At 34.7% G+C, this 23,938-nt stretch overlaps 1 protein-coding gene across 4 annotated transcripts in view; it reads left to right on the top strand.

Moving 5' to 3' along the window:
* The window catches only part of ZBTB46 (zinc finger and BTB domain containing 46), a 136,551-nt gene that overhangs the window by 12,719 nt on the left and 99,894 nt on the right, over window positions 1-23,938 (top strand). For 2 of the 4 annotated variants that reach the window (XM_069072637.1, XM_069072636.1), the window contains one exon: window positions 3,462-3,580. The exons of 1 other annotated variant lie outside the window; for it this stretch is intronic. The gene's annotated coding sequence lies outside the window, so the exon portion shown is untranslated. Of the gene's footprint in view, window positions 1-3,461; window positions 3,581-15,242; window positions 15,291-23,938 lie in introns of all 4 variants that reach the window. One more of the 4 variants, XM_069072638.1, reaches the window with a different exon arrangement.

The following is a 23,938-nucleotide window of genomic DNA, read 5'->3' as shown; positions in this document are numbered from 1 at the left end:
TCAGCTTGTTGGGGACCTTCTAGTTTTTTGACATTGCATACATAACATATTCCTATATATATTTTAAAAAATAATTTTGTAAGAGAAACAAAGATGTATATAATAACATTGACAAGATAGTAAAAATTCATTTTATATTTTGTTGTTGTTGTCCAGTTGTTTCAGTTGTATCAGACTCTTTGTGACCCATTTGGGGTTTTCTTGGCAAAGATATATTGGAATGGTTTGCCATTTCCTTCTTTAGCTCATTTTACAGATGAGGAAACTGAAGCAAACAGGGTGAAGTGACTTGTCCAGGGTTACACAGCTAGTAAGTGTCTGAGGCCTCAAATTTGAATTCAGATCTTCTCAATTTCAGAGCTGGCATTCAGATGCCACCTAATTGCCCCATTATATATTTAATATACTTTTATTACTTTTTTATCACTGCTTATTACTGTTAATGTTGACTTTTACATATTACCTCTGTGTAGAGACATGGTACATTTTTTGGGTCTGTCTTCAATACTCTATATCATTTTAGTTGTATTCTCACATATATCTTTGAATTCTTCATATTCACAATTTCTCATAGTAATATTCCATTCACACATTGTAATTTATTTGAATATTACATAGCACCCTTTTATCTAAGCATTTCAAAGACATTTTTAAAATATCATCTTTGAAAACTTAGATTATCTGGGAGGAACAAATCAGAAAAGAAACATCCATTTTAGAGATGGTGAAACATGTTTGATTAAAGGAATTAGTTTCTTTCCTCATGATCTTATAGGAAATCATTGGTGGAGCTCAGTCAGATTTCCCAACTTCTTTTTCAGTTTTGTATTCACTAGACCACAAGAGGAACATGCAGTAATTTTAACTGTGCTAACAATTAATCTATCTAGTCTTACATAAAGTTCATGACAATAATCAGGACTTGATGATTCTTAGAGGGAGATATTCAGGTTCTCAGATAACATGGTGGTGACCCCTTAGGTTGGCATAGCCCTTAAATTATGTATACAGGCTTAGAGAAGAAAATATCATACCAACTTTGACCTGAGTTCAAGCCCCTTCTTTTTTCAGAGGAGCTAGTGTGGTACAATGGTGCCAAGTACCATGACAAGAGCTACTATTTGGTCCATGTATTTCTCAATTTTTTCTTTTCTTTACACTATCTCTCAACTGTCCTAGGTACATTATTGTATTCTTCTTTTTCCAAAACTGAAAAAAAATTATTTTATTTATTTTTTCTTTAGGAAGTTGTAATCTTTTTGTTAATTAATTTATTTTTAGTTTCCAACATTCACTTCCACAAGATTTTTTTTTTAAAGCAATAGGGGTTAAGTAACTTGCTCAAGGTTACACAGCCAGGTGTTTCTGGGTGGGTGCTACCGTGTTTCCCCGATAATAAGACACTGTCTTATTATTTTTTTGGACAGAAAAACACCAGAGGGCTTATTTTCAGAGGAGGGCTTATTTTAATGAACATTGACAGCAATTTTAATAAACAGGTAAATGTGAACAAAAAAATGTACCTTTACTCAATAATGAATTCAATAAAGAACAGGATGACACGCTCACTGCTGCAGCTCTGATTGGATGCAGCTCAGAGCTTGGCGTGCGTTTCATGGGGGCGGGGGCAGTGCATACAGAGGGTACCATAATGTAGTGTGTAGCGCAGGGGATCACCTTCACTACAGTAGCAATCTCAGTAGGGCTTATTTTCGGGATAGGTCTTATTATCGGGGAAACACGGGTAAGTGTCTGAGCCCAGGATTCGATCTCCAGGTCTTGTCAACACTGGAGCCGGTGCTCTTACTCCTGTGCTACCTGGCCGTCCCCACAAGATTTTGAATTCAAAATGTTCTCCCCACTTCTCCCTTCCCCCTACCCCAAGATGGTATGCATTCTGATTCAGTCTGCTTTTCCAACGCATTTTGACTATAGTGACTATCTGAGTTATCTCCTTTAAGGAAGAGTACTTAGTGACTTCATTTATTTATATTGTATGTAGATTAAGCAGCTTCAAAGACCTACATAATACTTACATCATAGAAAAAAAGAGAGTCTATGATGGGAATTATAGTTATGTAAAAGAAATAGGATGTTCAAAAATGGAAAATTTGTTCCAAGAGGATTGGATTCTATGTTGGTAGATTATGCATTCAAGGACTTGGGTTGTCAGAGTATCTATAAGGAATTTATAATCCTTTACAAAGGATTATATCTATTGTACAAGAGTGAAAGAGAAATTATTTAGTAAGAAAAGTGCTACTTAAATAAAAATGTTTTGAATTGAACTAGTTTCTTGTTAGGTTGTCACAGTGGACTCAATTTATTTCAAAGAACATTTAGCAAATGCTGACTATGCAAAGTACACTATAGCATTTAAAATCTAAGTCTTGGGGTTCTGTTTGAGATTTCCAGTATATGTTATATATTTATTTTTGTAGGATTAGCTCCAGGTGCTTAGTCCTAAAAGGTTGAGATAGTTTGACCACAATTTTTAGTTTCTTATTCTTGAGTTTTTCCTTCCTGTCATACTGTACCCCCTTCCCAACAAAACACATTTTTAACTCAATTTAAATTATAAAATGCCATGTAACATGTTTAGTGTTATTTAAAAATGTGTCTACTTTGTTTGAAGAACACTTCATTGCTTTCTTTATCTCTTTTCTAAAGTATTAGGAAACTCATTATTTTAGTGATGGCTTTAGTTTTCCTTGTTCTTTAGAAGCCATAATAATAAGAAAAATTGGTATAGAATACAAATTCTTTCCAGTAAGTTATTAGACTTAACATAATTTGTATATAGCTACACAGCCCCACCATACAATACAATACAATGCATTTATTTTAATTTGAAAGATATATAAGTAGTTTTTAGTATCATCACAAAAGCTGATTTCCTGTATTGGATAGATTGCCTTTCTTCCCAGGTTTGATTCTGGATAACTTGAGATGACCAGGTTTCCATCAGTATCCAAAGTTAACAAATAAGTGTGTTTGAAACTATACTAGAGCTTATTAACCATCTGGGATATATATATATATATATATATATATATATATATATATATATATATATATATATATATCTCTGAAGATGAAGCTAAACATACAGAATTAGAATTCTTTTGAGGTGTGTAACAAATATTTACATTTAACAATATACCATTAAATTAGTGTGTCTGTTCATGCTATACTGTATTATTTTTAATTGATTAATTTTAATTAATTTAATAATTTAAAATTTATTTTTAATTTAAAATTGAAATTTAATTTTAAAATAATAAATTTAATTAATTTTAATTGATTAAGGGATAAAACTCCCAACAAATTTATAGATTTTTCCATGAGTATTTACTGATGTTCTATTGCCTAAAATGATAGGGAAATAACTATATATTTTGTTTTCATTGTTTTAGCTTTGCTTAGTTTTAAGATCATATATTTTTATTCTTTAACTACAGGACATTTTGAAGAACTCTTCAGAGAATATTAGTAGGAGCATTTTCCCTCGATGCATTGAAAAAATGTATTATACTACTGTGACACATTGAGACAGCTAAAGAAACAATTTTCAACATTGGTATGTTTTAAGACTTTTCCTGTGTTATTAGCAGAGTAGAACAAGAATTAGGAATTCAAATAACCTTGGCTTTGGGGTTTCAGGTTTGGGTAAAAGTTGACTAAATGTGGTGAACAATTATTACCTTTTTTAAGTGTCATATTTCCCTTGCTGTTTTGTTATGTTTTTTATCTTCATAGAAATTCATAATGTGACATAACTTTTGATGTCATGAAAGTTGCTATATGGAGTTCAAAAAATAATAGTGGGAATTTTCACAGCACTCCCCATTTTGACCACATATATACTATAATATTTTGTGTCTGCTGATAGCCTCTGGGTAGCCTATAATGCTAAGTAGTATAATGAAATAGTAGTGTGATGGAGCAAAACCATCTTTAAACGTTGTTAGTATCTTAAAAACATTCTTTTGTTTTTGAAAAGTAGCTAAAAGAGGGGCGGCCAGGTAGCACAGTGAGTAAGAGCACCAGCTCCAGTGTTGAGAACACCTGGAGATCGAATCCCGGGCTCAGACACTTAGCACCCACCCAGAAACACCTGGCCGTGTATCCTTGAGCAAGTTACTTAACCCCAATTGCTTAGGGGCGGCCAGGTGGCTCAGCGAGTAAGAGCACCGGCTCCAGTGTCGGGATGACCTGGATCAAATCCGGGCTCGGATGCTCAGCACCACACCCAGAAATAATAACTGGCCGTGTAACCTTGAGCAAGTTACTTAACCCCAATTGCTTAAAAAAAAAAAATTAAAAAAAAGAAAAGTAGCTAAAAGGGGAGCAGCTCCAACTGCTTCTGTAGTAACTGAAAGTGTAGTTCAGAAATCAAATTCAAATTTGATAACTAATCAAAATGAACAAAATAAAAATGCCTTATGTTTCTAATTTTTTTTATCTTCTTAAAATGCCTTCATGTCGAGTCATCTTCCTAGAAAAGCTTTGTGAATTAGGGAAGGCATTGTTATGTTCGTTTGACACATGAGAAAATGGACACAGAGGAATTAAGTAATTTGTTTAAAGTCATGCAACTAGATAATAGCAGAGCTAGCAATAAATCCAGTACCCTTTGTCCTGTTCTTAACCTAGTGTGCCATGAACTTATTTTTTTTAATATTTTGATCATTTCAATATATATGTTTCTTTTGTAATCCTTTGCATTTTATTTTACTCATTTAAAGCATTATTCATAGAAGGGGTCTGTAGGCTTCACCAGACTGCCAGAGGGCTCCAGGAAAAGGTTAACAATCCCTACATTAGCATTATCCAGAAGAATAGTATGATGTAGGTAACCAAAATCTCTAGTATATGTCTAAGATAAATCTGTTTTTATGATTTCATAGCATTTATGTCTCAATTTTATGCCTTATGTTAGGCTATATTTTACATGCCTGTATCAGCACAATTAGATTAATATTAAATAACTAATTTGTTAAATTAAACTTTCATATGTACATAGTAATTAAGAAAACTAAAATGTTAATGTGTTTTTTTGCCTGTTAATAAAAATATTTTTGCATATGCTTTTTGCTAACAAGAAGACTGAATTAATTTTTTTTTTCAAAAGGAACTATGTAACCTTCTGTGAATGAAAATAATTACTTCTAGTCCTTTTTCCTAAGTTCTTGAGAACTCCTGTCTGAGCAACTTACTCTAAATGATCTTTTAAAATCTTAGATTTAAATCTAGTTGATGAATTGTAGGAAGCTATATGGTAAGATTTCTTTTTTAACACAAGAAATGTTTTGCTTCTGGTTTTCATTGTGTTTACAAAAAGTACAAGTTAAATTTATCTTTGCTTCTCTTTCCCCTGTGTAAAAAAGTAAGTATATTCTTAAAATTTGAATTTTTATATTAAGAAATTCTGTCACAAAATTATTTTAATATTTCAGTAATATGGTAGTGAAATTTACATTTGAAACTTCATAACTAAAAAATTTTGTAATTGACATTCCATGTTTATTTGAAGGATTATATTATGTATTTTTATTTGTATTAATATCACCCTTCTAACTAATAATAAGGATTAAAACTGAAAGATATGTAGTATATAGTCCTTCTGGTGAAGGGAAAATTGTAACAAAATAGATTTAACACTCAGTAAAATATCATTTTATTACTCTGGAGTTTATATTAGCCAATATAGTTATGTTTAATAAAGAGGATACTAGAAATTTGAATGATCAAGGTGGCTGGATGGGTTTTGGGTAGGTGAGGGGTTCTTCCCCTTCCATCCTCATCTCAGTACAACTGAGCATGTTTTTGCCCTATCAGCATTCCCCAGATACTGAGGCAAAAAGTAGACTTCTCACAAAACCTGCTAAGACAATTTGGCATAGGCCTGATTATTGCATTCTGACACATTAGTGTATGCAAAAATGGAAGATCATTCAGTTAGCAAGTATTTATTAAATGCCTGCTATGTGTCAGACACTGTGCTATGTGATGGGTATACAAATGCATAAGCAAGACAGCCTTTGCCTTTAAAGAGCCTGTGTTCTACTGAGTGGGATACATGGTCACAAGCAAATATAGTATGTATACAAAATAAAGTGACTCAGAGGGGGAAGCAAGCAATGATGAGGAAAAAAAAGTTGGGCTCAAGAGCAAAGTGTAAAAGTGTACCTTTCCTGAACCATCATTGTACCTTAACTCAGAACAGAAAAAGAACTCATTTAAGATGATAGTCAAATCCAATAGATTATTTCTTATATCCCTTACTGCATGTACTACTACCTTGTATTGTTATTATTAATACTTTGTTTGTATGCCCTGTCTCTACAAGTAGACTGTCAAGTCCTTGAGGCAAGGGCGCTGTCTTTTTTCTTTTTGTATCAGTAGCACCAAGCACAACGTCTTGTAAGCAGTAGACATTCAAAGGTGTCTTGATGAAGGTGTCATTATGCCATTACACAATTTCTTCTTATGCTTCAGATAAGAGAATCTAGAGGTGGCTCCTTAAAAATTAGTAGCTTTTCTTTAAGTGTGATGTAATTTAAAAAAAAGAAGTTTATACTTTATGTACTGCTACTGATCTTAAGGGAATGTTTCAACAAGTCAGCATTAAAGGATGAAAAGGTTCACTTGTTTGGTACTAAATTCACATTCAAAATCTGAAATTGATCCCTCACAAATTAGGGAAAACAGTGTTTGGTACAGTGAGGAGGTGATCATGTATTTCTTGTCTCACCTCTTTATTTTGAAAGTGTCCAGCATATTAATGATTTATCTGTATTGCTTTCTTACCCCAAGAAGATCACCTAAATATTATTCCCATTAAAGAAAACATGTGAAAAGTTAAGGTTCAAACCATGAATCTGTATTGTGGAATTTTCCAACACTGAAATGTTTAAGGTTCTAGCTAGAGTGAGGGAAGATAAATATAGATTTCTCACATATTCATGCTAAATTTAACCTCCTGGCTGTTAGTTTCCTCTTTCCTTAATCTGTCCAATACAAGTAACATGGGACATACATTCATTTTTGTTGTTGTTTTTAATTAGAAATTTGAGCAACCCAAGGGAAAAAAATAACTTGAGAAACATATACCTCAAATTCATTTACATTACTCAGGTCTTCTAAGAGTTTACTCTTCTGAGAGAGATGGTTTTTTGTATAATCACAACAACCCTATATTCTGTTTTTCTCTACTTATTTGATATAAATGTTTCCATATATTGACAACAACTTGTTATTTAAAATAGTTTTATCCTGTTAGGTTAATATATGATATTTTACTTAGCTAAAAGAGGTCATCAGGTGTTTGGGTTGTTTCTTACTTTTCACTTTTGTTAATAGTACTACTGTGAATATAGGATTATAGATAAGAGCTGGGAGGAAACTTAAGAGTCAAACCCTCTAATTTTACAGATGAAGAAACTGAGACCCAGAGAATTTAAGTAACTTGCCCAGGGTTACACAGCGAGTAAATATCTGAGATGAAATTTGAATTTAGGTCTTCATACCTCCAAGTCAGTATTCTGTTCTCTTCACCATGCTACCATCTTCATAAATTTTTTATGTTTTGAGTTGTTTGCTTGAAATATATTCTCAAAAGTGGAATTACTTGATCAAATGATATAAACTCCTTTTTGGCTCGTTACATATTACCAGATATTCTCCTGAAAACTGAAGCAGTTTTGAATGACACCAGCAGTATGGATGGACATGTTTTCCTTCAGCCTCATGAATATATCCATTTTATCCCTGTTTGATAGTTTTGTACACTTTCAGTTCTTATTTGAATTTTTTTCTCCCAGAATTCAGTTTCTTATAGGTGAATAAGAGAAACAGCATTTATTAAGCACCTACTGTGTGCCAGACATTGTGCTACTTTACACATATCTCATTCGATACTCACAACCCTATGAGGTAGGTGCTACTATTTTACAGTTGAGGAAATTTGGGCATACAGTGGTTAAGTGATTTGCCCAGGGTTACACAATTAATAAATGACTTAATCTGAATTTTAACTACGATCTTCCTGACTCTAGGGCCAGCATTTGTGCCCTGATGAGTCAATTTTATTTTTTTTATGGCGAGCTTAAGTTACAGGTAATTAGTGTTATAAACAGTGGTAGAAATGGAATAGGGGAGAAAAGAAGAGAATAGTGTATGGGAAACAGTATCATTTAGCTCTACCAACATTCACATCGTTTAGTAGAATTATAAATTATTTTATTAATAATAGGATTAGGATTATTTTCATCCCAAAATCTCTGGGAAGAATTTGAGTTTTTAGGTAAGTAGGAAAAAAGGAATAAAGAGACTGAAACTTTATTCATCATTTAAAAAAATTTTAATTTGTTTTGTTTGATGCTTTTTAAATGTCATGTTTGTTGCTATCCACTTCTCTTATACTGATCTTCCCTTCATAACAAAGAATTTTGTAACAAAGAGGACTAAAAATTGATTCAGCAGAACCAACTACCACATGGACCATGTTTAACAATGTATTTTTTCTGGATTTTTTAAAAAAACAGATTCTAGGTTGATAGTAAAAGCATATTTTTGTTGCTATTTTGATTGCAACCAAAGGGAAATCATGGAATAATTTATATGGCCAGCATTTCCATAGTGAATGTTTAGTAAGTATTTTCCTTTTTCTTTTATTCTCAAACTTCATTTTTTAGTGGTTTTACTTAAAATTCAAGTGATATTTTTTAGCCATATTTATCCCTACTTTTTAAAATAAGGTAAGCTATTAATCATAACCTAAACAGGGGTTGTTTAATGGGCATTTCATGTATATATCATAACGGTAGACTTACAACTCCAAAGATCTATGAACAGTTCTTTTCACTTTTTATGAATCATAAAAGAATTTAATTTAAAAATAAGGGAAAAATAGGTAGAATTTTATACTTAGTTACTAGGAATTGTCTCAGAGACAAGCATATGCTTACTTTCCAAAGCTAACTTTTCCAACTGTGCTTATTCTTCTAGGATGTTTTAGAACACTGCTCCATCAGTTATTCCCTCATTCTGTTGCATCTTTAATATCTCTTCCACCAGCTTTCTCTCATCTGTCTGCAAATGGGCACAGATTTTCTTTATCTTAAAAACCAAATACCAAAGCTCTACTACTCTATTTCTCAAGCTAACATTCTCTCTCCTTCCTTATTTCTTATATATTCCTCCATCTCCTTCCACATCAACTTGTACTCCCAGGTTGGCTCCACAAGAGAATAATTATAATTTCGGATTCAGGAGTACTCTTTGTATCTGTGCTCTTAATTCTATAACTCATAAGGCCACACTAGTATGTAGCCAGAAGGTACAGTTAGCTCAAAGCAAAGGCATTTACTGAGATGACATAGTATGACCAATAGTAACAAAACATTCTCCCTGTTAACCTGGGGCACATAGTTATAAAACTGCATGTAGTATCACTGGGCAAAGTGGGTACATACTTGTAGAGAAATTTATTCATAACTCAATTTTTAAATTTTCAGTATGTCCATCCAGAATATATGTAGAAGTGTACCAATTGTATAGGTAAAAAGCCAAAACCATAGGCTAGTAAAGAAAATGATAATTTCTGTATGTAGGGGATTCAGTTTAGTTAAGCAGGCATTTATGAACCACTTCTTATTTGGAAGACACTGTGCTAGGTCCTAGGGATGTAATAAAAACATAACAAGCCTTGTTCTCAAGGCACTTATGTTCTAAGAGGAAAAATCCACAGCATCACCTTCTTATCCATAAAGTCAAAGATTTCATAAAGTTTTAAAGTTTGATAGAATTTAGTGAATATAGAGGTGTAGGGGTTATATATAACTAAACAGGGATTTTTTAATTTTCAAAACTTGTATTTTTTACATCCCCTTCATTTATCAATATCTCCCACCCATTCCTTCCAGAAAGTCATCTCTTATAATAAAAAAGAATTTTAAAAGCCTTGTCTAGCAAAACTAGCCTATATATCAGTCAAGTCTGACATTATATACAGTGTTCTACAGTCTTCCACTTCTGTAGAGGTCAAGATTGGTCATTATAATTTCACAGCATTCAGTTTCAGTTATTTTGTTGTTCTTTCCTTTCATATTGAATTCATCATATATATTTTTCCTGATTCTGTTTACTTCACTTTGCATCAATTCATATCTCTTTCCTTGTCTCTCTCTATTAATTTCTTACCATAGTATTCCATGGTAATTTGCCACAATTTGTTTAGCCATTTCCCAATTAAGCATTGTGTATTTTTTCAAAACTAATACTATCAACAGTGAAAGTGGTACTAGCAAATTGAGTTGGTGCTTAAGTTAACTTCCATTTCCCAGGCATCCTTTTTGGTCTTTCTCCTTTCCTCTGTCCTTACCATTAGGGATCCTCCTGAGGAAACTCACAGTAAAAGGTCAGGAAAAAGATGAGAAATTAGTATGATCATAAGATTCTGGAGCTACAATGATAAAGGCCATTAAATGAAAAATCCCTTAATTTTCTAGGTGAGGAAACTAAGGCCCAGAGAAGTTAGGTGACATCTAGGATTCAAATCCATTATTTTTCCACTTTACCATATTGGGTCAATTAGAGAAATAAGAAAACAATGAGAGTATGGTATCTTGAATCTAAAAGAAAGAAAGAGTAGCCAGTAGTGAGAAGTCAACAGTGAGAAGCTGTGGAGGTCCAGGAAGATGGGATCTGAAAAAATCCATTGGATTTTGTTGATTGAAGTGTCTTTGACCTCTGAAAGAACCATTTCATTAGAGTAGTCAGAGATACAAAGGAATAAGAAAAGGGTGAATAATGTAGAATTGGCAGCATAAAACCTTTTGACCCAGCAATACCGATACTAGGTCTGTACTCCAAAAGAAACTGAGAGGATACCCATCAGTTGGGAAATAATTGAACAAGTTGTAGTACATGATTATGATGGAAAGCTATTGTGCTATAAGAAATTATTGACAAAAGGGATGGTTCCAGAAAAACCTGGGAAGGCATATATGAGTTTATGTGAAGTAAAGTGAACGAAACTAGGAGAACATTGTACACAGTAACAGTAATATTGTTATGATAATCAACTGTGAAAAACTTTAGCTACTCTGATCCAATACAACAATCCATGATGGTTCCAAAGAACCTGTGATGAAAAATGCTGTCTACCTCCAGAGAACTGATGAACTCTGAGGGCAGATTGAAGCATATTTTTTTCACTTTCTTTGTTTTTATTGCTTTTTTTTGCAGCATGGCTAATGTGGAAATATGTTTTGTATGACTTCATATGCATAATGAGTATCATATTTCTTGCCTTGTCAGTGCATGGGGGAGGGAGAGAATTTGGAACTGAAAACAATGATTTTTTAAAAAAATTTTAAAAAGAAAAAGTATTGGCAGCATTGGGAATAGATAGCTTTCTTTTTAAAAGAAGCTTAACAATGAAGGGAAATCAGGATCGAATGGTAGCTGAATAAGGTAGAAGGGTTGTAGCACCACATTTATCAAAAAAAAAAAAGATTGTAGAAACCAGCAGATGAAAAGAAGCCAGTGCAGAGAAATGGAGATGGAAAAGACTGATGGGGCAAGATGCTAGAAGGAGACTGGAGAATTGAATCACTGAGGAGTAGAGGTAACTCCTTCTGTGACTTGAGGGAAGGAGAGTGTAGGTGATGATACTTACAAATTTTAAGGATGGGAAGAGAGGAGCTGAAGGAGTTTTGGGAGTGTGGTACCTGTTAGGCTCGAGGAAAGAAAATTTTTGAAATAATTGCTATAGTGAATTAGATAAGGAGTTGTATAGAGTAGGGTTATCAAGTGACTTAGAAGGACTAGCCGAAGTGTTATGTGCTATGAATTTATAATGGACAAAATAGGATCAGTTTCATTACTTTAATTTATTTTAGTAACATTCAGCAGACCTGGAGTTGGAGCCAAGAAACTGGATGGTGGGAATAACGAAGTGATGAAGATTTTTAAGTCAGGATAGATCAAGGCTGATTATGGAAGCAATTAATACTAGAATGGAGGAGGTCTGAATGAATAAAGGTAGTAGCTCAAGGAACTAGAGGTAGTGTTAAGATAAGGGTAGGTTTAGTATGAATGAGATAGTGGGATAGATGGAAGTATGGAAGGAATTTGACATTTAAAAGTTTTGGATCTTGATGGTGTTAATTTTTGAGATATGGAGAGATGTAAAGAGTAATCATGCCATTTGTAGCTGGAAAAGGAAATCATTGGAATTCAGGATATTGATGAATTGTGTGGTAGGTTTTAGAGTATGCCTGCATGGACCACTTGCAGCATGCCAAAGGATTTGGGTGACCTGACCAAGAAAAATACAGAGGATGTTTTCCTCTACATTTTTTGCGGGCTACCTGAAATCCTTTGGTTGTACTCCAAGTGGCCTGCAGGCTGCTTAAGACCCATGGGTCCAGGTTGTACAGTCCTGTTTTAGAGGAATCTGTACTATGAATATTAAATCCCAAGAAGCTACTAAATCAGATATTAATGTAATTGAAAAAGTTAGGAGAATGACTGGAGGTAAGTAAAAGGACAACAAGAAGAATGGGAAAAGATTGGCATAAATGAATTACATGAAGCCATGATCATGAGGAATTCGGAGAAACATAGGAAGCCTTTCATGAAGGAAACAATGAAGTAAACAGAATTAAAACAACATACATAATGATTAAAATGATAGAAAAGGATACTAAAAGGAAGGTATTTTGAATAAAGACAAAACTTGATTCCAGGGAACAGAATGAACCTCTCAGCAAGGTGAGGGGCAAGGGTTGGGGAGAGGCACACAGTAAGAGAATATTGCATATGCTGTCAGATATAAGGGCAGCTAGGTGGCACCATGGATAGAGTAGAGCACTGGAACAGAAGCCAGGAAGACTCATCTTTCTGATTTCCTATCTGGCCTTGGACACTTACTAGCTCTGTGACCCTGGGCAAGTCACTGAGCCCTGCATCTGAAAGGCCTGATATGATATGTTCTATGGGGTCACAAAGATTTGGACATGACTGAACAACAACAGCAGTCAGATATAACCACTTTTTTTTTTACCTTGTTTTTTGTTGTTGCAAGAAGGGCTTCACTTTATGTGGAAATTATTGTTACATAAAAATGAAAGATATCATAAAATTGTTAAAATTTTAAAATTGATTACGTTAATCTCGAAAGAGGGATGGCCATTCAGGAATAATGGTAGAATAGTAACCTGAAAGAGGTGAGAAGTGTGCTTACTTTTCTAAGTCCCGGTGAATCATAGGGAGTAGCAAAAGAGTAGCCTTTAATGAAGAGGGTTGCAAGAAATATGATGTCCTCTTGGGGAGAGCCTGCAATTTAATCTTGTATACAAGTTGACCTAATTTTTGTACAGTATTTTTAAATTTAAAAAGTAAACTTATATCTAAAATTGTTACTCTCTACAAGGTTTTAACTATAAAACCCCACTGCTTAATGTTTCTTTATTACCCTTAAAATTTATGGAAGATAATAAACAATCTCCGTACCACTCTATTATTGAGAAGTAAAAATCATCTAGTTAAAGGAGGTCCAGACTGAGGTCTTGATGGATCAAGTAAGAGATTGATTTTCTTAGAACTCAAATATTTGTTTACAACTAATCTCAAAAGAATAGCATACCTTTTACTGTACTTGCTTAAATATAAACTTGACTTTAATGAAGTATTTACTTTAGTGCTTCTTAGTAGATGGCCTGTTGAGTAATATCTTTGATAGAAAGCATGGGCTTATAGTGAAAACAAATTATTTATAAGAATGTTTTTCAAAAATGGCTGGATTCAAATTAACCTAGGTACTTGTGCTATATTATATTCAGTGGGCAAATTTTAATTTTTTTACTCCTTCCTAGCTACTACTCCTCGAAATACCTTTACAATGCCCATTTTTGGGGTCCCATTTTTGTAATTCAACACTGTAGAAGCTACTTAGGCAATAGTTATATTATAGTTGACAGTTCTGTTAACAGTACTAACTCTGGATATTGTGAACTGCATGTAAAAATAGGAGTGATTAGATGCAATTTTTGCCTTTTCCATGCTCACTAGTTGAAAATTTTAGGGTAAATATAGCACTACAAAATGTAAAATCCTGAATTATTGTTTGTCCTTGAGTGGAAAATGAAAAACATTAGATATAGGATGGTCTTGGTAAACACAGATTTCCACTGATGCTTGAGAAACGTATTTGTACATTAATTGTAATGTAATAATATTTATTTTATTTAAAATTATAAAAATTATTTAATTATAATGTAATAATTATTTAATATAAAATACAATAAAAGTTGATTGATTATTATGTCAGAGTAAAAGGAAATTTCATGAATGAAACTGCAAGTAGACCCAGCCAGATGTGTAAAGAGACAAGTGTAAACCAATCTGGCTTGACTGGGCAGAGTCCTTATGAATCCCTTTATGCCCATTGCTCCAAACCCTGCCCTCCAACCTAGTGGATACAGAAGTGGTTGGAGACTCAAGAATATTTTTCCTTTTATCCAGTTCTTTGAGTCCTCCTCAGATCATCTGCTGTTACTGGTTAGTGAGAGGGAAAGAAATAATAACAAAATTTCTGGGACACTGTTGACACCCATTCCTTTCCAGTGTCAGCAGAGGGAGCACAGAGATAGACAGGTAGCAAAAACAGCAGCAAATAAACTTGAATCAGGTATAAGATTTAATAGGTTGCCATTGTTTGGACTTAAGTTTATTTGGATGTGATGGTGATATAAAATCTATTTGCACTGAGTTTTTAAAGAAAATTATTAGGACAAATAACCTGACAGTATAGTTCTCTGGGGACAAAAATTACTATCCTGGACCTTGATTTAGTACTTTGCATACATAGAGTGCAGCAAATGAAATATATTCATGACAGTCTTCAAATTTCATGGTTTTGGTGAGTTTTTAGACCTGGTGATTTATATGGTCCTTATCCATGAAGCATTAACTGTTGTATGATTGAGTTGGAATGAGTAATAAATGTATATTTTTACTATTATAGTTTGTTTGTAATTTTTAAAAATAACATTAAATTTGAAGTCTTTTTACTGTAAAATATAAGTAGAAAGGATTTCATTTCTTGCTGTGAAGGTGACCTCATGTGACTGCCACCCAGGGATTGATATTTTTAAAGTTATTGATTTTTTTAACCATGTACTACCAGCATCATCTTCTTCATCAATTAATATTTACTGTGTTCTTATTAGGTGTTTAAGAAGGACATTCCTGGGTGAATCAAAATATATTCTCTCAAGGTGAATATTGACTAAAGCAAAATACTGATATATATTATTTTTATTTATTCTTTTTCTTAGGATTATTAGAATCTTGGAGGGATCTGTTTTTATTGGGCTATCCAGATGAACCAGAGGTGTTGCTTTACTTTTCTTTAACATGATATCTTGACCCTGGATCAATAATAGTTGGCCCTGGATCAAGAAATTGTTGAGTCAAGAAACTAGCACTCAGTTCCTGTTATATCCTAGGATTATAGTGTAAATCCCAGCTCTGCTATTTACTGCCTGTAACCCTGGACAAGTCATTTAACCTGTTTGGTCCTCAGTTTTCATATATATAAACTAAGGTGTTAGATCAGATGATTTTTAAGATTCCTTCCATCTCTGAGTCTATGATCCTATGGTTCTAGTACAACTCTTTCATTTTAAAATTAAATAAACTGAAGTTTAGAAAAGTGAAAAGTCTGGTGTCCAGTGTCATACAGTAAGAAGTATACCATAATTTGGACCCTTGTCTTCCTTCATCCAAAGTCAGCATGGTTTCCCAGTACACCATGTCAATTTTCACTAAAATTTTGTTGATGTCAGACTACTGCTCAAGGCTGTAAGTCCAGGGACTGTCATGGTTTTTTTTTTTAATATTCCCCCCAAAAAAGATACTGAATTCAAGTACTAAGAACACAAAGAAGAAAACAAAAGAGTCCTTGCTCCTTGAAGATATTATATTATTTTGTGGTAGGTAGGGGGATTTGGGAGACAGTATTAACACTAATATCTAAGTTAAAAAAAAAAATATATATATATATATATACAAAGGAAATACAAATTCCTGGAAGCAGGGGAGGGCACATAAAAAAAATCACTCGTGAAAATCCACAGACTTGAGGGGGGAGACACAGTAGAGTGCATTTGTATAAGTATCAAAAGAGGAAGAAACACACTTTGATATAATGATGCAGATATTCTACAGTCTGACAGGACAGCTAGAGGAATTAGAAGATGAGTTCCTAATAGTTCATAAAGCTAGTACAGAAGCAGGATATATTTATGATGAGAGAATTCAACTATCTAGAAGTTTGCTGAAGGTCTGTCTGTGTAAGAAGCAGGGAAACATAATTCTCAGCTTCCTTTGTGTCTAACCTCTCAAAAGGTAAAGAAAGTAATGAAACAGTAATAAACTGGTATTTGATTAAAAACCATGAGAGGCAGTAATGATGTCATTTTAGCATTTATAGGGGAAAACTGCTGGTAATAGTTTGGTGTTTACATTAAGACTCTAGAAGAAAGAATTTCAGAGTCCAAAGATAATATAGAGAGGATCCAGTGACCCTGAGAGTGTAATGGGAAGTTAGTTTGAGTCAGAAGGGAAACTCTGAAAAAGTAAATTCTGGTGATAGTGTCAGAATTGATTCTGATAGAAAAAGGACTGATATGACTGATGAGTAATCTTACTAACAAACTTATCATTTAAAAGTACACATACACACACACGACTGGCTATGAGGATCAGTCCTTACAGTGTATATGGATTTGCTCTCCTGGTGGGTTATACAGAACATGTACAGTATACTCACTTGCTGCCAATCCAACCAGTGGAACTTTTGAGAGCCATTTCCTGACCATGAATGATGAAGGGGCCATGAATAACTCACTTTGTAGTGATGAAAAGTCTTCTGATTGACTGAGGAACTCAAAATAATAACTCAGTAGAGTCTGAGCCAGAACTGAGTGTTCCTGCTAAAAGGTTCTAGCATAACTTGTAAATGAGGAGGTCTGATTACTTCAAGCCTTTCCCCTACCTGGCAGCTATGTGTTAGGGAATTAAGAGCCAGTAGAATGGCAAGGTCCTATAAGAATATTTTCCTCTAGTATAAGAATATTATAGTCTAGAATGAATCTTAGTCTCATTGAAGTAGTTTATCAAAAAAGGGGTAGAACCTCCTACTTTGAGAGCTTGGGAGAGAGGACAACAGAGACAGAGCTATTAAATTCTTGTTTTGATTAAATGAAAAAGCATTTTGTTAGGTGCTTTCTTTGTGTTGGGCACTGTGTTAAGTACTGGTAATGGAAATAAAGCAAAAATAAATAAAGAAAAGGGGCGGCTAGGTGGCGCAGTGAATAGAGCACCAGCGTTGGAATCAGGAGGACCTGAGTTCAAATCTGGCCTCAGACACTTAACACAAAAACTAGCCATGTGACCTTGGGCAAGTCACAACTCCAATTGCCCCTCCAAAAAGCAAAACATTTTTGTAAAAAATTTAAGGGGCAGCTAGCTAGGTGGTGCAGTGAATAGAGCACCGGCCCTGGAGTCAGGAGGACCTGAATTCAAATCCAGCCTCCGACACTTAACACGAAAACGAGCTGTGTGACCTTGGGCAAGTCACTTAAACCCGATTGCCCTCCAAAAAGGCAAAAAATAAAAGAAAGAAAAAAAATAAAGAAAAAATAAAAAAAGATCTCACCTTCAAAGAATGTACATTCTAATATAGGAAGACCACACATACAGAAGAGTGGTGGCCAAGGAGGTGTGTTTGGTCAGAGAACCCATAGGGATAGTGAGTGGAATCTTAAAGCAATTGATTGACATTTCATTTCCTGGAAGAAAAATGTTGAATTGATTACTGTTTCAAAAAACAGCAGAATGATGGGTTAAGGTTGGGCTGAAAATAGTGCAGTCTTACCATTCAGAAGTCCAGGGCAGGAGTTGGAATACCCAGTTGAAGGCAGAGACATGGCATAAAGATGACCAGGGAACACCAAGACTTGGTAACTGATTTAGAGAACATTAAAGAAGTCCATGCCCGTTTTCATCATCCATGGCCATGATCTTAAACCACCTTTGACATTACCTATATGATCTTCCCTGACCAGCCAGCAAGCCAGTCTCTCTTCTTTTGAGTCAATACTGAGAAAATCCATGGTTTTGTTGGAGTGGGTACTTCACCGATGCAAACAACAATCCCTCAGTGACTTAGTAGGTACTCTTAGGGAGCTGCTGCAGCTATAAAATGTATCATCTTGAGATCAACCTCTGAATTTAGCTATGATATTTCTCAGATGATAACTATAGTCTGTAACTAAGCCCTTAAAGCAAAACCTTTCTGCTTGGTGTAAGGCCTATCAGAACTTGTACTTTGCTGGCATATCTTTAAAGAACCTAAGCATCACCTACTGAACACAGTAAAGAAACATAGTAGAACTTCAATAGGGAAGTAATTGTTTTTTAACTAAGGGGGAAAATAATTTTGTGAGCTCACTGTTAGGAAAGATATTTGCAAATTAGAGCATATCTTAAGGAACGTGATTGGGATAATAAAAAAACTAGAAGGGGCAGCCAGGTGGCTCAGTGAGTAAGAACACTGGCCCCAGTGTCGGGATGACCTGGGGATCGAATCCGGGCTCAGATACTTAGCACCACACCCAGAAATAACTGTGTAACCTTGAGCAAGTTACTTAACCCCAATTTCTTAAAAAAAAAAAATTAGAGACCATGTTATATAAAATTGGATTAACTTACATGAATACAACTAGAAAATGGTACTTAAGAAAATAAAGGAATATTTAAATAATTGGAGAAATATTAATTGCTCATGGGCAGCTAGGTGGTGCAGTGGATAGAGCACCAGGCTTGTAGTCAGAAAGACTATTATGAGTTCAAATCTGGCCTCAGACACTAGCTATGTGACTTTAGGCAAGTCACTTAACCCTTTTTGCCTCAGTTTCTTCAGCTATAAAATGATTTGGAGAAGGAAATGGGAAACTACTCCAGCAGTATCTTTGCCAAAAAAGCATCAAATAGGGTCAGGAAGAGTTGAACATGAATGTAAAATGACCGAACAGCAACATTGTTCATAGTTGGATTGTACCAATATAACAAAAATGTTACTGCCCGATTTAATTTACAGATTTAGTGCTATTTCAATCAAGCTACCAGTGAGTTTCTTTAAAGAACCATGTAACAAAATTCTTGTGAAGGAACAAAAGATCAAGAACTACAAAGGGAACAGTTTTTAAAAGTAGGATTGGAGGGGACCTACCAGATCTAAAACTATGGCTTAAAGCAATAATAATCTTTTTTTTTAATATTGTACTGGTTAAAAAAAAAAAAGAAAGGTTGAGCAATAGAACACTTTAGGAAAATAAGACCTGGAAACAGTTTAACATAGTAGCATGGTATTTGGTGAATACAAAGTCACAAACTACTGGCTTAAGGAATCCTTATTTGATAAAAAAAAAATGAGTTAACTGGAAAACAGTCTGGCAGAAATTAAAATTAGACAACAACTTATACTTATATATCATATACCACAAAGAACTCCAGATAGATTCATTATAAAACATTATTTCACAAAAAAAAAATTAGAGGGGAAAGGAAGAAAGTACCTTTCATAAAAGTGGCTAAGTAGTTAATTCTCAGCTGAACAAAGGATAGAGGTGTGATCATTGAAGATAAAATGCAAAGTTTTGCTTACATAAAATTGAAAAACTTTTGCACAAGCAAAATCAATGTCATTAGAATTAGGATAGAAGGGGCAGCTAGGTGGCGCAGTGAATAGAGCACCAGCCCTGGAGTCAGGAGGACCTGAGTTCAAATCTGACCTCAGACACTTAATACAAAACTAGCCATGTGATCTTGGGCAAGTCACTTAACCCCAACTGCCCTACCTTCCCCCCTCCAAAAAAGCAAATGAAACAAAACAAAAAGAATTAGGATAGCAACAATTAGAGAAAAAATCTTTGTAGCAAATTTCTCAGATAAATTGCTGATATCAAAGATGTAAGGAAATTGGTTTGCAGTCAGTTGGACTAGAGGATGAGATGATCACTAAGAAGCAAAGGGAGTCTATTGAGAACAAGTCATGTAAAACTAGTCTCATTTCCTTTTTGGACAGTGTCATTAGACACTATAAATTAGAGGAGTACTGTGGAGGTGGTATATCAGGATTTCAGCAAGGTGTTTAACAAATTCACTCCTTACATTCTTGGAACAAGATAGAGGAATATGAACCGAATAATATGGTATTGTTGGGTGGGCTTAGAACAGGATGACTGACTGACCAGAACAAATAAATGGTGATTAATGAATCAATGTCAACTCTGTAAGGCAGTCTTTTCTAATAGAATGTCCCAGGTCTTTATCCTCAGCCTATCTGTAACATTTTTTTAAAATCAGTTATGTGTTTACATGAGGGCATAGATGGTATGCAACTCCACAAATCCTATTGTGGGAGAAACTCCTAGAAAATTATTGATGTGGAAAAAATACTATGGTTTTTACTGGTCTTCAGGGTACATGTGAATCAATAGTGTGATGTGACAGCCAGAAAAACTGACACAATCTTAAGTTTCTACATTAGAAATATAGTTATCTTAGGTGGATGAGTGGGATAATAGTCCCACTATTCCAACATTTCCTCCCTCCCCCATTCTCTTGAAATATCAAGAATTTCAACTTGTCCCAAACCATTTTCTCACTGCCTCAAATTTCAACATGCCCCAAAACATTTCATAGGAAAAGACCATTGTGACATTAGAAAAGTATGTTTATTGCTCTAAATCTAACTTTGAAGATGCTAGCTTTGTGACCCTGGGCAAGTCACTTAACCTTGTTTGCCTCAATTTTTTCATCTATAAAATGAGGTAAGGAAGAAAATAGAAAACCACTCCAATATCCTTGCCAAGAAAACCCCAGATGGTGTCGGGAAGAGCCAGACTTGACTGAAAACAATTGAGCAACAAAATTTAAGAGCTACTTTCCATTTGGGTTGTGGCATCCATATTCTGGTAACTAGGACTCTGCCCTAGGTCAGGTAATTGTCCTTGGATAGTGAAATGTATTGCTGTAGTCTAACTTTTAAGAGCTATTTTTTTTTGGAGGGTAGTTGGGGTTAAGTAACTTGCCCAAGGTCACACAGCTAGTTTTTGTGTGTGTGTATTAAGTGTCTGAGGTCAGATCTGAACTTAGGTCCTCCTGACTCCAGGGCCAGCACTCTACTCACTGCACCATCTAGCTGCCCCTAAGAGCTATTTTCCATTTGGGTTGTAGCTTCCACATTTCAATAACTGGGCCCCTTCCCTAGGTCAGGTAATTACCTATTAATTGCCCTTGGGTAGTGAAATTTGCCCTAGGGTTTGAAATTTTAAGGTATCACTGACCAGTTGTATTCCCCTCAAGAAGATTAGATTAGGTTTGGTGATGGACTTGGTGTAGCCAGGCAGAACTTGTGATTGGGTAGTTAGGAGGGAAGGAAGAGCAGGCGTCCTTGAGCAAGCAGTTTAAATATCTCCTTTGGCTCCTCCAGCAAAGACTGAAGTGTGGGGGAAGGGAGGGATAGATAAACTGCCCAGGTTGTAGGGTAAGGATGGAGATTATCTTTATGAATGAGATAGGCCCCTTAGTGTAGATATAGCAGGTGACCCTTAAAAATTAGGGTTAGCCCTTCAAGGACATCTCATAAAACATTTTGCCACTTGGGAAAAAAATGCATACAGTGACCAAAGGCACACTAGAAGTTCTCACTCCTGTCTATGATTGGTCAGATCAATCTTCTTTGGTCCCTTGGCAGGGATGGAAGTCTTAACAAAGTAAGGGAGGGAGCTATGGCTTCCCTAGACTTAGAAGTAGTGCTGACCTGGGGATTAGAACTAGATGCTAGTCTTTGCTCCAGCACTCTTTGGGTCTCTATTTTCCTTTTACAAGATGAATAGGTTGGACCAGCTCTGACAGTCTGTGAATCTAAGACAAAAACTCTATTTGATTTCAGCTTAGCTCAGTCTGAGTTTTAATAAGAGTCAGATGAACTTTTCTGTGTGACATAATTACTTTTTCAGTAAAAATAAATAAAATTGAGTTGGACTTAATGATCATTAGTAATGAAGATAACACTATCATTCTTGGAAAATATCAGCAATCAAATGCCCAGTGACTACATTCACTTTCCTGGTAACCTCCCAGACTAAAACATCCTTCCTTGACCACCACTCCCGTGTGTGTGTGTGTGTGTGTGTGTGTGTGTGTGTGTGTGTGTGTTTCTTTTCTTCAGAATGTAAGTTCTTTGAGGACCTCTTTCTGTATTTGTATTCTCAGAGATTAGTACAATGCTTGGTACAAAGTAAGTGCTTACCAAATACTTTTTTTGTGGGTTCATTCTTTGTTCATTCATCTGTCCATTAAGTTTTCCCTAAGGTCCCTTCTAGCTCTAACTTGATACTTTGAGAGTTTAGGGAGTGAGGTCAGTTTTAAGATGTTTAATCTCCCCTCCAAAATCATTTGTCTCTTTGTTATAAAGGTTGCCATTCCATTCCTACACCCCAGTAATAAGGCTTTTTTGAATGAAAAATGTAAAGAAACAATTGTTTGTTAACTCAATGTTAAGCTCAATTTAAATAGAAAGTTGCGTATTGACTCTCTTACTCTGGAATAGGATGGTGGTGTGAGCAGCCTTCCCAGCAAAGGTTTTGTTCCCTGGAGGTCCCTGTTTCCATCTTTGAGATGACGTCTGGACTGACTCCTTCCCCACCCCATTCCCCCGTGGCAAATTGAGGATGGCTTTAATGCCCTTTATTCTGGGTACAATTTATGAAATTCCTAGTTGTAGGTTTTCTCCACATTTGCTCCTTTCCCATCTACTATTTTTTTTGGTGTATATTTATTTTATCATTCTCATATCTGAGTTCTATCTATCTTCCTTCTCTATGTGTATCTTCACTTCATCACTCTGCTGGGTGATTGTTAAGATTTATTAGAGCAAGGAAAAATTTATCTAGTAGCTTTGTACATTTGTCTTGGAACTAAAACTTCCCTCAAGTTACAACATATGCTTTAATACTCTGTGTTTGATAAAGACACATCCTTGTTTTCAAGTAGCAGTTTATATGAGATGGTTTGTATCCCCTCCACCCCCTCAGTAGAATGAAAGCTGCTTGAAGGTAGGGACAATTTCATTTTTTACTTCATATTAGCAGTGCCTGGAATATAGTAGACATACTATGCATATTGAATTGAATTGTGTTATTTAGGTACCATCTGCCAAAATGATGCTCTTAATGAGGTCAAAAGATCCTGAGTTCACCAGATTCTTGGAATTTGTTGTGTTCTTGGAAAGGGGCAAGATAACAGACTTTTGAAATATCTGATACTATGCATTATCAACAAATAACTCTATAACCTCTTAAATCACTTTAATGAATTTGAGTGTTTCATCAGTTATGTATCTAGGAAAGGAATAGTGTTGTAATATTGTGCCAAAGCAGAAACACCTAAATCTCTAATACTCTGGTTTATTAATATATCAACAAAAATTTGAAGGTAAAATAACTGTAACTACAACTATAGTTAAAGTAATAGTTATATAACTAAAGAGCAACTATAAATAATTATAAAAATGTAGTTGTGACCACACTAGTAAACAGATATTTCAGCCATTTAAGAAGGGCCATTAAAAAGGGCTACCACAGTGTTCATTTACCCACTGTAACTATGAACACCACTGGTTACAAAGAATATATTATTTAAAAGTAGAATTTACTAATTAAAGGTAGTGCCCATGTTTTCCTATATATATATTTCCTACCCTACTGCTGCTTTTTTTGCTCTTTTAAGAAACTATTTTTATTATGACCTTATATACCAAGAAGAGCATTTATATAATCAAAGAAGAATGCAA

The sequence above is a fragment of the Petaurus breviceps genome, unplaced genomic scaffold, assembly GCF_028583685.1.
Source record: "Petaurus breviceps papuanus isolate PSGF00001 unplaced genomic scaffold, PetGlider_PUasm1.0 90847, whole genome shotgun sequence".
NCBI lineage: Eukaryota > Metazoa > Chordata > Mammalia > Diprotodontia > Petauridae > Petaurus > Petaurus breviceps.
The sequence above is the reverse complement of the archived record's forward strand: the minus strand, read 5'-3'. Positions and strand labels throughout refer to the sequence as shown.